The following is a 16,098-nucleotide window of genomic DNA, read 5'->3' on the forward strand; positions in this document are numbered from 1 at the left end:
CGGCGGCGCCCGATCCGCCCGGGCTGCGGCGCTGCTTTCTCGGGCTCCGCGGGACCCGCCAGGAAAGCGGCGCTCTCGGCAGCCCAGGCGCTTTCCGAGCTCCCGCCGCTGCCGGGTCGGTGCCTGCGGGCGGGGGCTGGGGGGGGGCGTGAGGGGGCGATCCGGGGTGCCAGGACGGGGCGGGCGAGAGGCAACTCCGGGTCCGCTCGTTTGCGTTACGTAAAGTAACTGCTCGGAATCCACCTCCCGAAGTTGCCCCCCTCGTCACATGACGCCCCTTGGCTCGGGGTGCAAGCCTCTTGGCGGAAACGTCGAAAGGGGCCTCTGGCCCGCCTGAGCTGACCCCGGGGCAGGTGCCCCGTCCTGGAGAGGCCGGTCTGCCCTTGGCAGTGAGTCTGCTTGGTTTTTGGTGTCTTCGTGTGCCACCAACCCAGTTGTGGTCTGAGGTCTGCAGAGTGCTGGACTTTACATGCCACATGGACCCCCCCGCCCCCACTTTCCAGACATAGACTCTGCACGGTAAGAGAGGGCACTGGAGGTAGAAGGACCTGTAACTTATTTATCCTTCAAAGTTTGAAGTCTTTAAAACGTGATTGTTCTTTTAGATGTGATCATTGCCTATTGTTAAAGATTGAGGGGAATGCATAGCTTCAGAAACATTCTCCTCGCCCAGAACAGACAGAACATTGAATTGAGGGGAAACTTTGAAGCATGTATTATTTCTGTGGGGCAGTGATGGAGAGGGACACCAGAGACATGTGCCCAACTGCAGAGTAACAAATTCTCCTCTCAGCCCTACATGTTTGTGGTTACCTTCCATTTCCCTCATATTTTACTTTCTCACAATGAGGTTGGGTTTGGATTTGAAAATGACTGATAGGACCCAGAACTGGCCAGATGATCTATTTTGCGGTGCAGCAATCCTGTGCATGTTTACTTGGATATAAATCTCACTGTTTTCAGTGGGGCTTATTCCCAGGAAACAGGGCATAGGACTACAGCCTCAGTGGACCAGCAGATGTGGCAGAAAGTGGGTAAGCTTTGGGGTTGCAAGGAACTCTTTGTCGCCTGAAAATGATAGCAGGAAACTGAACTGGGTCTGAACGAAAGTGTTTGAGGATAATTACCTTAAGCTGTGGAAAGGAGATGTTAGGCTAAGGAGAATTGTGACCGACAGCTGTGAGCAAAACCCTTTGCATGCCGGTCAAAAAGACCATTAATCCAAAATGCCGTCTTCTGTGGTGTTTGGTAATAGTCAGGCATAATCCGCACTAACCCCGTGTTCTCCACAGTGTCCCTTCCCCAGCTATAAAGCTTATCAGTTGTTGTCAATTGCTGTGTTGATTTTGTTTCCCATGTGAGATAGTCTTTACACTTATTATATTTTATTGTTCTGAATTCAGCTCAGCCAAGACATCTGTCAAAGGTCAGCCTTTGTGGCTCTGCAGGATCTCTTGTTATTCAAAGGCAAGAAGGCAATTTATGCTCTCCCCACAAACTTAAATGGGAAGAGATTACCGTACTTTCAACCCCTCCTCTGTAGCACAGGTTCAGCGTAACATTGACTAAAGTTGCACAGGGGACATGGATCAGGCTGTGTTACTCATGTCTGGTCTCTAAAATGTGATTTATCCCATTTGGCAGGACTTCTACAAAGTCTCTGGAATTCTGCTATGAAAAGCCAGCACAGGCAAAAATAGTCGGTTTTTAGAATCATATCCATTTTTAAAAGAGGAGCTAAAAGGAAGAACTGGATTGACCTTCCTTGATTGGATCATGGAAAATCAGAGGTTTTTAAAATCCCAGTCAGTGTCTGTCCTCAGTTGCCTTGGTTTCAAGAAAACCAGCGGAAGGCTTGCATTTTTGTCTGTGTGAGAAAGAAATGCAAAACTTTTTGTGGAATGTTTTCAATTAGCTCTTCTGCAGTATAACAAAGTGATTTTGCAATTTCACATAGTTAAAAAATAACTAAATTGAAATAATCTGACCATCTTGATAGTGAATTCTGTAGAAACACCATATACCTTATTATCAAGTAACACAATTTTCATGGTGTTGTTTCTCTGAAAAGAATACACAGTCTGGATTTCTCTTTCTGACTAGGGCACTTAATGATGGGGCTGTGGTGTGTTTTTTCATGATGATTCTTCTGAAAACAGATTGGTATATTTGTTGCTTTTTTATGAAGCAAAGTACTAAATGAACACTGTTAACATTCCATTAAAGTCTAGTTTGGCCTATACATTTTTTGTCTTTGGGTGTAGGAGAAGTTTGATCAGCCGAAAGAGGCACTGCAGACATTATTAGAACCTTGGATCTGGTTTCCTGGAAAGGGTGGAATCAGGATGCAAACCAGTATAAATATGGCACAGAGTAGTTATTTTAAGTCTTATTTTGTTGCATAATAAGTTTAAGAAGTGTATCTCAATGTGTATCCCAGAGCAAATGCAACAAGAAATCACAAAACAAATTGATAGTCTCTTTTTAGCAGTGCAGCCCAAACTTCTGCATGTCTACCTGGGTGTAAAACCTATTGAGTTCAGTAGGACTTACTCCTAGGCAAATCCATCTGGTAGCAAGCCCCACTAAACACAACATGCCTAGGATTTGTCATTAGACAAGCTCTTCCACAATTCTAATTTATAAATTAAGATCAATAAGGTTTTTTTAAGATCTCCTGGTATTGTTATTAAGTCACTTAACATACCGTACATTGGATTGAAGCTTATTGTGCTAACCTATTTTTTTTAATCATTTATTTATTTATTTATTTATTTATTTATTTATAACTGAAAACACTTCCTAAAATACGTCCCAATCCCAAGCAGGCAGACTTGGAATCAGACCCTAGTGAATTAGTAGGATACGACTTCCTCGGAAGCTGCATTTAGGACTGCAGCCTTAGTGCAGCCAGGGTGGCTCAGTAATGGAATCTTGCAGAAACCTCTGAGCTTTGAGCTATTTAAGCAACATGGAGTGCAAAGCTGATCCCACCTTGCAGCCCTGCCACAGTGAGGTTGCAGATTTGGGGTGCCCTTTAGGGAGACAGAAAGAGAGTAGCATAAGTCTGAGCAATGATCCATGATCCGCTGGGAAGTAACTTTGTTCAAGTCCATTGAAATGAATGGGAAATGCACTAGGGCAGTGATTTTCAACCAGTGTGCCAGGGCACTCTGGAGTGCCTTGAATGCTGGTCCAGGGTGCTGCAGGCAACGCTGGCCTCTGTCGCACTTTCCTTCCTTCCCTCCCTCTGATGCCCTCTTGCATCCCTGCTTCCCAAAGACTTCCACAGCTGTTTGCTGCTGCAGCCCTGGCTACAAGTTCCCCAGGTGAATGGTGGCTCTGGGGCTGGCCAGGGAATGCTGATTGCCAGGAGGCGTCTCAGAGACCAGGGGTGGCTGCTGCAGCTACCTGGAGGACTCTCGAGAGGAGGCTGAGGGAATACTCCACAAGGGAAGGTGTTTGAAAAAGGGTGAGAGGCTGCCAGCTTGGCAGGCAAGGGGTGGCATAACTGGGCTCCTGAGACCCACAGGGGTGCCGCAGAAAGAATGCAGTTGGCCAAGGGAGCCGTGAAAACCTCTGCACTAGGGCATCACTTGTGCTTGTATCCCCTATGTTTCAATTGGCTTGTTCACCTCCGCCAGCTCCTGTATTAATGCATGGGAAATATATTGGGCCAGGCTTGCTTGATAAAATGGAAACAATGAGAGAGGACTGGGTTTTAATGGAGTGCCTATGGATGGGGTGAGGAGAAAGACGCTGGTGCCAGTGGCATGACTTGTCAAGGTCCCTGCAAAAGCTTTTTGCGGGATGTAGTCTTTGATACGCTACTTTTGCCTGGGCTCGCTAAGTGCATTTAGGTGCAGATCTTTCCGCCTGCCATGCCATGATCGGGGACAACTGATCTCTTGCAATTACTGTGAATGTCAGTGTTGAGTTATCTTCAGTTTTGACTTGTGACACTTTTACTATCTGGCATTTCGTTTCATTTCATTTCAAATGCTGTAGTTGAAATGTATGCTAGAGTGAAGCTTGGCTACATTTGCTTTTTGCCTTCTTAGGTCTCCCTAGCAAATAGGTTTGTGAAAATTATGATCCCCCCACCTTTCCTGCTCTTCCTAAAACCCCATACCTCTTGTGTTGCACTGACCTCTGGCTGCCGGGAAAGAATGGATTCTCTGTGGTTTGTTCCAACAGAATCAGACCAGAAGCAATGAGGAAAGCCACTTTAAAAATGGTAAACTGAAATACATTGGCGGGAGATGCAGAAATATGTTTAGGTGGTTATGATGTTTTATTTATTCTTGGTGCCGTCATTGGAGTTTTGAGGAGATGTAATTATTTATGACTGCTCTGAAGATGAAGGAGAACAAAAGTGAAATATACAAATTTCTGTGTCTTAAAATAATAGGGAGGCAGAAACCCGTTAACTCTCTTCCTTCAAACAAATGAGCTTCCTAACCAAAGATGGTTTGTGAGCTGGTAGCCTTATGTTAGATACCCTTTTCTTGCTTCATAAAGCACGAACAGGACCATTGTGTACAAGGGAAGGAAGTCCTTCTTCATGCATGTGGAACTTGCTCCCCCAGGAGGCAGTGTGGATGGCTTTAAAAGAGGCTTGGATGGCTTTAAAAGAGGATTAGCTAAATTCACAGAGACAAAGGCTATCTCTCGATGGCTAGTAGCCAGGATGGCTCTGACTTTCTTCTGAATACCAGTGGCAGGAAGTCACAGAAGGAGAGAATGCTCTTGTGGTCAAATCCTGCTTGTGGGCTTCCCATGGGGGCATCTGGTCAGCCACCATCAGAACAGGATGCTGGAACAGATGGGCCATTGGCCTGATCCAGCAACCTCTTCTTTTATGTTCTTATGTGGGGAATAGTGGCAGCAATAAAAGGGCCCATTGATGGGTTCAGGGCCTGCTCAGACGCTAGACTCGAGGTGATCACGGCCAATTTCCAGGAAAACTTCTGAGGAAGCACTCCTGGGCAACCAGCTACCTTAGTTTGTCCCCCAGCTCTCCTCAGTCAACTCCCCTGAAGACCTGTTGAGGTTTTATAATTATTCAGTCAGAGATCGTGTGAGGATTATGTGAAACTAGGTGTTGTTAATAATATAACCACCCCAAGATCTACAGATGAAGGGCGGTACACAAATAATACTAATACTAATAATAGACCCTGGTGATGATAGCAATAATATAAAATGTTTGCATAGCCCTTTAGCAGGTTCTAAGTCCTTCAAGCTACACTAATAATCCTTAACTGCAGAGGATTGGCCAGAGAGAGGCTTACCTAAGGCCACCTGGAGACAATGTATATGAAGCACTATGACATAATGCTTATGCAAATACTGAGTGGTGGTGTCACTGAGCAGCAAGACAAGATGTTGTCATGGAGGTGTGCCCAAAAGTAACAACAGGCTGCTCTGCTATCCAGGTTCCTTGTAGTTTTATTTCATTCAGCACGTATCTGTACTGATTTCAGAGGGTTAGTCAAAGAGGGTTGTGTTGTTGTTGTTGTTGTTTTACTTTTGGTTGGGGGCCTGTTAGTGTTTTGGGTACCAAAATTGCAGGGATACCCATGCAGTTGTCCATCCTGTGATAACAGCATGCAATCTTTTTCGTTTCCATCTTCTTCTCCTCCTCAGAGATCTTTGGCAGCAATCGTAAGCATACAAGCACCCCCCGACTTACTCGTGTTCGACTCATGTGCAACTATGTATATGCACGGCACCAGGAAATAAATAAATAAATCGATTCAAGCCTGGAAATGGCCAGAGTCCTCATGGCTTGTGATTAGACCCTCCCAGAGAAGAAAACCTGCCATCAGATCCCTGTGCAATTCCACATGTATAGCTGAAGCTGCCGTGTGCTTTCTTAGATTATTGGTCCATCTAGTCCAGAAGGCCTGGAGTCTCACTGAGGAATTCTTTTCCCAGCCGTGCTATCAAAGATATTTTTCGCACTATAGGATGCACTTTTCCCCCTCCAGAAATGAAGGGGAAATGTGTGTGCGTCCTATGGGGCGAATGCAGGCTTTCGCTGAGGCTTGGAGAGCGAGAGGCCCCTCTCGCTCTCCAGGCTTCAGGAAGCTATCCGCAAGCCTTGGGAGGCCCTGTGCCTGGGGGGGGGGGAGAATAATTTTCCCCCCTTTATTTACCCCCCCCAAAAAACCCTAGGTGCGCCCTATAGGGCGAAAAATACGGTAAGTGTGGACCTTTACTGTGTGGACTGCTCTCACGCTTATCATGAGGCCTCTGGAGTTCAGCTTCTCAAAGGTTACAAATGTAAGAAGAGCCAAGCTGGGTCAAACTACAGATCTATGTAGTCTAGTCCAGAGATTCCTATTTTTATTGTTATTATTATTTATTAAATTTGTATACCACCCTATACTCACAGGTCTCAGGGTAGTTTCAACATAAAATCACAATATAAAATCACAAAATACATAATTAAAACAAAACAACCCAATACCCCCCAATAAATGCCCACAAGGAGTTAGCAAACAGGACATGAGAGATGTAGCCCTCCCCTGCTATTGTTATCCAGCAACTGGTATTAAGAGCTGCATTTCCCCGATCCTGGAGGTAGCAAACAGGCATCATGGCTAGTAGCCAGTACTAGCCTTATCCTCATGAATTTGCCCAATTTTCTTTTAAAGCTATTTAAATTGGTGAGCATCACAACAGCTTGCGGTAAGGGTCTTTGCTTTCTGTCTGAGAACCTTTTGGCAGGACAGAGCCAGTGATTTTGATGCCTTCAACACCTTCAGGCAGAGGCTAGAAAGTCACGTATCAGACGCTGTCTGTCTCTGGATTTCCTTCATTGAGCAAGGGATCAAGGCCCAATCTGACTTCATGATTCTGTGTCTTGGACCAAAACTCAGTGCAAATGCACGCTGATGTGGGGCACAGACCCCTGAGAACTCCTGTGCCGTAAGTTCCCTTGCAGTGAAATGTGAAACTGTATAAGACTATGCCAGTGTTGTCTTGACAGTTCTAGCTATGCATGTGGAACCACAAAGGAATCTGCTGGTGGGCTTTCAAATCCATTTTGGATTCACCACAGTTTAGTGTTACATCTGAACTATAAACCGTGGCTAATCTGAACTGTGTTGAAGCAAGCCACCTTCATAATGCATGGATTGAAGTGGCCATGTTTCAAACAAAGCATTGGTTAATATCAACCACAGTTTGCCAAATTCACCAATATGAAAAAGTGTGGCTGATAAGAAGTGGAAGATCACATTTCAGTAGGGGTTTTGTGCCAGAGGTCTTCCCAGTGGTCTGATCTACCCCTCATTCTGACCCAGCCCTTGGTGATCTCCAAGGAGTTTCAGCTCTTGAGTGATCTCCATGTCTGTGGACACTGATCCGTTGCCTGTGAAGAACTCGCAGCAAAAGAGAGCATGTTCTGCTGTGTGAGTTCACTGCTGTGCTTGGCAGTTTCATGACTTGAAAATGTTAAGCCTGTTTTAACTTGTGCAACACTGAGAGAGGGGGGAAATATTCCCAAAACACGTTGGTGTAGGTACTCCACCCACAGAGGCTTGACTGACGTCAATGAAAACTTGAGTGTGCGTAATGTGGCAGGATCAGGCCCTTGGCTGAGGGGTGTGTGTATGTTGTTGTTTTTCATGGCACATTAATGAACACACCTGTCTGGAAATACCTGCAGTTCAGAGGCATGTTAGGTAATGGCAGCACCCAGGCTGTTCTTGTGGGTTTTTGGGAAGCAGGTGGGATTACCTCGTGAAATGGGAGATGTAAGGAATGTTCTTTGACGCAGTGCACGTTCTGTCCTGCACCTTCCAAGGCGTCATACTTTTCTGCTACTGAGGATAACCCCACCCACTGGACAAATCAAACAGCCAATCTGGGAGACAGCCCTGCAAGGAACACTGAACCAACAGGGCACAGTTTCGTCCTTGCTCCTGGGTGTAGGATCAGGATACGAGTCAATGGACTGTGTGCTATTTTTCCATTAAGAAATATTTAGAACGTAAGGCGTGCTTGCTGGATCAGACCAATGCCCATCTAGTCCAGCATCCTGTTCTCACAGTGGCAAACCAGATGCCTGGGAGAAGCCGACAGGCAGCACCCAAGCACAAGAGCCCTCTCCTCTCTTGTCACTTCCAGCAACTGGTATTTAGACGCTTTACTGCCTCCAACTGTGGAGGCCCAACACAGTCTTTGTGGCTAATAGCCATTGATAGCCTTATCCTTCATGAAGTTGTCTAGCCATCTTTTAAAGCCATCCAAGTTGGTAGTCATCACTGCGTCCTGTTTAACTGTGTGCTCTGTGAAGAAGTCCTTTCTTTTATCTGTCCTGCAGTTTCCAACATTCAGCTTCATTGGAGGTCCACAAATTCAGGATGTACGCAAGAGAGTAGGGGAAATGGAGAGTGCCCTTGTGTAACTTGTAGGCCGCCTTTTGATTTGCACCAGGGTCTTGGCACTCAAGCAGTGGCCAGAGAGGTGACATCTTGAAAGGACAGGTCTTGAGATGGTATGATTTGGGGCACATAGCTGTGTACACTGCAATTCCTTGTTCAAACTATAAATCCAGTTCTGAGTTGAGTAAGGGAGTGGGAGGTTCAGATCAGCTGCATCCTTGTGGTACTTCACTGTCAAGACCAGTCTGGGTCACACTAAGGCATGGCTCCCTCAGGAGTCCCTCCCTGCCACCTCTTCAAAGCCTCATTCAACCCCACCTTTCCCAGTCTCCGTATCAACAATTTGTTAGGACAATATATGGTAAATATAGCATTATCTTTCTGGTAAAAAAAGAAAAATTGGATTCTGACTGTTCCTTTCCTGGCAGAGCCTGGAGAGAAACACACATTATTTTTTTGTGCCCAGCTATAATTGTCCAAGAGACTTCTAGAAATGGTTGGCTAAATTATGATAAAATCTGCCAATCTGGATGATTTAAAAGGTTCTCTTCATTTCCTCCTTTTGCTCTACTTTGGCAGTCAGAGCATAACTTTAAAGCATTCACCTTTTTGGTACGGTATTTATCTCCCAATTACAATTAGCAATTGCAACTCGAAATGATCAAGTGAGCAGCCCACTCTCTCCTTTCAGGATGTGCCTTTTTGCTTGAAGATTTATGGCTGAGGAATGTGTTGTGCAAATGGTTCTGCAGCTGTCTCAGAGACCCCCTCTGCCACCGCCTTGAAGCTCTTCTCGCCTCTCAGGCCTGTTGGGGTCGATGAAAGATTCTTGATTCTCAAAAGTCTTTCGTTGTTCTCAGTCTGAGCCTTACGAAATGGAAACCAAGACTTTTGAGTTCACACTTTCTCTTCTAATGCTTTGGAGTGCCTGCCCATGGTGTGTGGCTTTAACCTTAACTAAGAGCCCCTACATGCAAGGCTTAACTTGCCAAACTAAGCCCTGCTGCCCCTGGAAGGTGTGCACCAGTTTGCAACATGGAGACCAACTCATTCCCATGCCAGTAGAGGCTGGCAAGATGGGGCAGTTTTCTTGGCCATGGCTTATGGGTGCAAATGCACACTTAATCATGGTTAATGGAAGCCATGCTTTGTGAAACCCAGAAACCATGGATTTGTGTTGTGATTTGTGGCCAGTGTTTGCCTTTAGTCTATGTGAACATAGCTATGAAAACAAAGCATAGCTGAACCATATACCTGCACAGGGCCGGTGCATAAAGGCTTGTCAGTACTGTAGTGATCAGAACTGCCTTGCACCACCACCCTTCCTGTCCTGTGCCTATGCAGGTCTTCTTCCTGCAGGTAAGGCAGGTAGTGTGACTGAAAATGCACAGGACATGGGGATTTTATAGTATTGAGCATATCAAGCGAGGCAGACCTCTGTTTTGAGCAGGCGGCTTCCCGCTGATCAGTCTTCCCACCAGGCTGGAAGATGCTTAGATGTTCTTCTGAACAGAGATTTCCCGAAGGTGGCCCAATTCTTGATTTTCCATCTCCAGGAATATCTTGGAGCTCCAGGCAACTGCAAACCACATGGTCCAGACGGAGGTCTGCATTCTAGCCAGGCAAAATCATCTCTTAGCAGAGCAGGACTCCCTTGTCTCACTCTAGTACAGCCTTCTGCAACCTGGTGCCCTCCAGTCCTGTTCTAAGGTGAGGCTGATGAGAGCTGTTGTGCAAAACCACAGGACAGTTCAGGGAAGGCTGGCCCAGCTTAGGTTAGCCCAGTATAAATTCAATTTATGCTGTGGTATGGAAGGGAACAAACAGCTGCTTGAGTTGTTTCTGCTCTGTGTTGCCACTGGACTGGGAACTTCTGTAACCTTTCCTATGTTTAGTATGTATTTATGGGGTCTGTTACCTGGTGTTTATTGTCCAAAAATAAGTTTTATGTTTATTTATTTAAAACATTTTTTACCATGCTCTTAGGCTGAAAAGACTCCTAGAGCAGCTTGCAAAGATCAGTAGCAAAGCAGCAAGTTGTTCCTGTACATTCTTGTGTGCAACAATTGCCTTTTGCTGCTCTGCAAATCTGTAAGCTCATTTTCTATTTGGAAAAAAACCTTCTGTATTATTTTCCCTGAGTTTTTGAAAGCAGCCACCTGTGCATGCAGACATGCACACAAACACCCCTACCAGATTGTTTACATAGGAAAAAGTGTGAGTGTATGTGTTAGAAGCTTCATGAAAGCCAGTACTTGGAAAATCTGAATGAAAAGTACATCTTCTTTTTACATTCAGAAATGTCTATCTGAATCATTTTAGGACTTGACTGCAAGTCATGCTGCTTAAGTGGAGCTTAGCAGTGGAGCAGTCAGTGGGAATTCCAGCTCTCCTCTGTCCTCATCCTGGACATTGATCCTGCCAACTATTTTTATTTTAGTCATTTCAGGATATAGCTTCAGTCAGCTCACCCACACTGTGTAAGCACCAGAGCTGCAGCAGCAAACAAGGAGTGAAGATTGCTTGGAAACTCATCACTTTTGTACCCAAATTTTATGCCTGTGTTGCTTTTGTTTTATGGCTGAAAGTTATTGCACTTGGGACTAGTTTATATAATCAAGGCGGATGAAGTGAGTTTCTCCAAAGGCCACCTGTGAAGGGCTGACTTCAGGTTCCATCATATTCCGACTGGTCTCCCTGAGGATAGGGTCTGGGTCTTTACTGTGGAGCTGTGTGGAATGTCCTTCATGGACTTGAATGTGTCCCTCCTTAGGTCCCAGGTGCTTGTCTATTAAAACTTCTCTTTTGCAGTTTTTGTGGGGGAGCTAATTCTTACACCTGGTTTGCTCCTTCTTGATGCTGTTCCTGTAGATCTTTTTTTTCTGCTTGTTATTTGGAATGTGTTTCATTGAAAGCTGCCTTGAAATCCTTCTCTTCTTTAAATATGCAGTGGTATGTAAATCCAATAAAAGAAGTATCTAAGCTTTTCCTTGATTTTACCACTTGAACCTGCTAGTGGCTGTTGCTTGTTTGCATACTTCCCTTAAAGGCCAGGGTGGGGGCACTCCATGCACATAGAAAAGTGGCATACTAAGGGAGACACGTAGGCTGAACTTTCTTCCTAATACAGTACTTTTCTATCTGCACAGAGTTCCCTATTCAAGAAAGAGTCATTCAAACATACACAGCTTTAGGTGCATAGCCCAGGAGTAGCTTTGCTGCTTGAGTTTGGTGATGGTGTAAACTGGCCCTCAGAGCCATTTGGGCCCCCTTCTAAAGTTCATGTCTGCTTGGCTGTCACAACAGAGTGCTCTTAAGCAAATCTGCATGGACACAGCTGGGGTCTGCAAAGAATCTGCTGTATTAGACAGGAGGGGACTTGGAAGACTGGCTGCATTGTCATCTTGCTAGTAGTAATCAAGCCACATAAAGTTTGACATCAAAGAGAGCAAAGCACACTTTGTGGCAGGCAAATACATCAAAGCATCAGCGCAGGACAAAGAATTGTGGAGGGAGGCAGCTGAGTTTCACCAGCTGGGTCTCTGCGGGTGAGAACAGAAACCTTTAAAAAAAAAAGTTGGAAAATGGGCCCCTTTTTCTCAGCTTATGACAAAAGGGAAAGACACATTTAAAGAAAGGGATTCTGAAGCTATTCTCGAGGCTTTGTGTGAAAGCCAACAACAAACCTGAGCACAGAGAGAGAGAAATTGAGTCATTTTTGGTACCTTTCGTAAAGTCTCTAAACTGCATCCTCCTGCCTTGGCTCTGCAGCTTTCAGAGTCTGGCTGTCATTATTTCCCTGTCCTATGTTACCTTGGTGTCCAGGGCTTAAGTTTTAGCTGGGGCTTCACTCTGGAGCCGAAACATCTGTGGAATCATTCATGTCCAGAGCAATAAGAGAGCAATACTCCCTTGCTGAGTATTCATAACCTGCCCACCTCTGATGGAGGGTCAGTGACTTCCAGGCCAGGTGGGTTTCTGCTCCAGCATCCTTCCTTTAAGAAGTGAAGCTCTGTTGGGATTTTGCTTACATTTCCCAACATTCTCTTAAGTCCTGGCACAAATGTCCCCTGCTTGGCCTTTCCACCTGTAGCATGTTTGGACAGGAACTCCCAGTTCAAGAGGCAAGAGAGCGGAGACCTTGAATCCGGCACAGTTGTTGCTGTGGCGTGAAGGGCGAGGGTTGCATGTGTGGAAGGGGCCCATCCTTCGAAGAATGACATCCACCAGGAATACATTCACTAATGAAGCGTGGGGCCTTCTCTGCGGTGGCCCTCAGATTGTGGAATTCCCTCCCCACAGAGGTGTGTGTGGCTACAGTGCTACAGGTTTTTTGAAATTCAGTACTCCAATAAAGGAGAGCCCTGATCCTGATGCTATATTTCATAGTGGCTTTGGTTTTTTGGGTTTTTTTATAGTGGTTTTGATGTGCTTCTGGGGGGGGGCGTGGTTTAAATCTTTGATTACAATGTCGCCAGTGCCGTTCTTAGCTTTGTTGCTGTTGATATTGGATGTTGTACTGTGAGCTGCCTTGGGTGTGGCATGCTGCAAAAGGCAGCATATAGGGGAATAACGGCAGTTTGATGCACTGGTTAGGAGTGCCAGGCGAGGACTGGGAGACCAGGGTTTGAATCCCACTCAGCTGTGAAGTTCACTAGGTGACTTTGGGCTGGTCACTCGCACTCAGCCCACCCTCCCTCATAGGGTTGTTCTGAGAATAAAATGAAGTGAGGAGAACCATGTTGGAGGAAAGGTGGGATATCAATTTTGTAGTGGTAGCAGCAATAGTAAACATGACTGTGAGAGCCAGCTCTGCCACAACTGCTGGAGAGTCCCTAGGTTAGCTGGGGCTGGGAGGCAGCCACGAGCCCCAGAGAATTAGTCCAGCACCAACAAGTTGATCATACGGAGGGAATCCAGTAGATATTGGCAGCTGTAGCATGGGATGTCATCTGGGGCCACCTGATTTCCAGGACCACATGGGAGATCATCTTAGCATCCTGGCTTGAAGTTCTCTCCTCCAGCCAGTGGTATGGAGAGCAGGGTAAATTTGTCTTGACTTTCAGGGCTTCTTGGGTGAAACAATTCAGACTTGACAGATTCCAAATGCCCTTTGCCAGATGCAGCCCCAGTTGTCTGCCCTTGGTGCAGCTGGCGAGGAGGCTATCCCAGAATAAGTCTACACGTTAGACTTGGTTTGTTGGCCCAATTACGGGTTAGAGAATATTTTTTAAAAATGCTAAAAATCTCTCTGGAGAGCTCAGACAGCTGCTGAATGTCCATGTGGCAGTTTTGTAAAAAAATAAAAATGCATGCACCAAAATCCCTGAGGCCTTTCCCCCCAAAGCTGCTGTTTGCATGCTTTCTTAGTTACTGTTCCATCCAATATTATGCGAGACTCAGCCCAAATATGTCTGGCTCCTACACTACCAAAGCCCACACTGGCTGCCTTTTTTTGCAGAATGGAAACTCAGGCATCTGTGTTTCTTTTTTTTTTGCTGACTCAGCCTTCCTAATGCGTGGTGTGGGTGTGGAAAGAGAGAGAAAAATACAGATTTCCTGTTCTGATATTTAAATTAATAGACAAGTGTCTGAACTTTAAAGAACCAGCCTCTGCAACTTGCGAATGAAACCTGCCAGCAGCTTAAGATCAACCCTGCTCCCATTTATGTATTGTTGTTTCCCAGGAAGGTAGCAAAACCACGACCCAGCTGCTGGGGGCTGCACCCAGCTTGGCACCCCACAAAGTTGTACAGGCCTCCTCAGTTCCATACCTGTCAGCAAACTTCCTGCTCACACACCTGAGCCATAGGCAAATCTTCCCCCTCAGATGAGGGACTGACAGTAATGGGAGCTGTCTTCTCAGTGCAAATCACAGTGTTGGAGGAGTGGCTTTCACCAAAATTGCAACAAGGGATTGCACTCCCCACTCCTAGCTCTGGCTGCAATCCAGCCAAGTATCACATGCACACATGCCAGCAGCTGCCATTTCTTTCTTTCTTTTCTTTTTAAAGTACAAAGGCACATTTAACATCAGGTCTTGTTTGGACCACGGCTGAGAGAGTGTGGGATGGCCAAAGTGTCAAAAGTGAGATGGTTTCTGAATCCCAGGCCAGCCTCTTAGCCACGGTGCTGCAGTGGTTTTGGGTTTTGGGGATTTATGCAACAGTGACTTTCTGTAGCCGCCTTGTACTTGAGACCCAGGTGGAAGAACACATGCCATGGGCGGGGCTATTGTGCCACCCATCTACTAAGCAATGCTCACGAGCACGGAGCTGCCTGGCCTTGTGGGCGGATGCTGATTGCATGTTTATGCCTTCCAGAGTTGAGTCTCACGTGCGGCTGCATGTGGTGGTGGTTGCATCAGCACACTCCGTGGTGGACAGTGGAGTTGTGTGAAGTGTCTTTTGTGCAGACACTGATGTGCTAATTTCCACTGTGGGGTGATATCTTGAAACTGTTGTCAGGCATGATTCATGGGGAAAGGGAGCATGCGACAGGGGCAGGGCCGACTGCCAGGTTCCTTGCCCACCTAAGAATTCTGGTTTGCCAAGCATGTTGCTTGCTGCCCTTTGAAGCAAAGCAGTTGTTGTTCCACAAGGCCCCCCGTTCTCCCTGGGGCAGGGTAAAGTAAAGGTAAAGGGACCCCTGACCATTTAAGTCCAGCGGTGACCAACTCGGGTTGCGGTGCTCATCTCACTTTATTGGCCAAGGGAGCCAGCGTACAGCTTCCGGGTCATGTGGCCAGCATGACTAAGCCTCTTCTGGTGAACCAGAGCAGCGCACAGAAATGCTGTTTACCTTCCCACCGGAGCGGTACCTATTTATCTACTTGCACTTTGTCACGCTTTCAAACTGCTAGGTTAGCAGGAGCTGGGACTGAGCAACGGGAGCTCACCCCGTCACGGGGATTCGAACCGCCGACCTTCTGATCGGCAAGTCCTAGGCTCTGTGGTTTAACCCACAGCGCCACCAGTGTCCCCTGGGACAGGGTAGGGGGAGCTTTTCTTTCATATCCAGACCCACTTGATATTCACAAGGGCAGTATTTATGTTCTGAAGTATTTGATCCATTGCTTCCTAGTCCCTTCCATTCCCAGATTTTCAAAAAGATTGAAACTGGAGCTGAGTTGAAACAATTTGTCCAGCTTTGTGACTGTTTTCATGAGTGTTGAGATTTTCATCTCTTCCTCCTCTTAGGGTTCTTGCAAACATACCCGTAAACATACAAGGATTATTTCAGGGCTCGCTGCCACTTTGGCTATGTGGCTTCTCTAGGACCTTTTTCTTGGTTGCCATCACTGTCCTTTTGCTCCCTCTCCCATTTTCCCTCGCCTTCTGTTCCATCAGGTCACCGCAAGTCACATCATTTGGGTGGGTGCCCTATTACATTTTATGTGATGACCTCATGGACGCTTGCAAACAAAGCAGGTCACCAAGGCCAGTGAAGGCAAAGGAGGCTGAGGGTGGTGAGGGCAGCCAAGAAGAAGAGGGATGCTGATAGGAAGCAGTAGGGTGTCATCAAAAGAGCACAAGTGTCCCGCAAGTTTTCCCCCAATAATTCAGTGCATCAATTATGCTAATTTCTTTAGGATTTGAAACGAGTGAATGGTAGTCGCTGCTTCATTTGCAAGAACAATGTTTCCCCTTTTGAAGATCTACTTTGTGTCATGCTAGCTAAGGTGCTTTGGGATTTGGGTCAA

At 46.2% G+C, this 16,098-nt stretch overlaps 1 protein-coding gene across 3 annotated transcripts in view; it reads left to right on the forward strand.

Moving 5' to 3' along the window:
- The window catches only part of RORA (RAR related orphan receptor A), a gene marked incomplete at its 5' end in the record, with an annotated part of 352,476 nt that overhangs the window by 272,797 nt on the left and 63,581 nt on the right, over positions 1–16,098 (forward strand). The gene's annotated exons all lie outside the window — the stretch shown is intronic.

Source organism: Podarcis melisellensis, assembly GCF_964234715.1.
Source record: "Podarcis melisellensis genome assembly, chromosome: 14".
In the NCBI taxonomy this organism is placed as follows: domain Eukaryota; kingdom Metazoa; phylum Chordata; class Lepidosauria; order Squamata; family Lacertidae; genus Podarcis; species Podarcis melisellensis.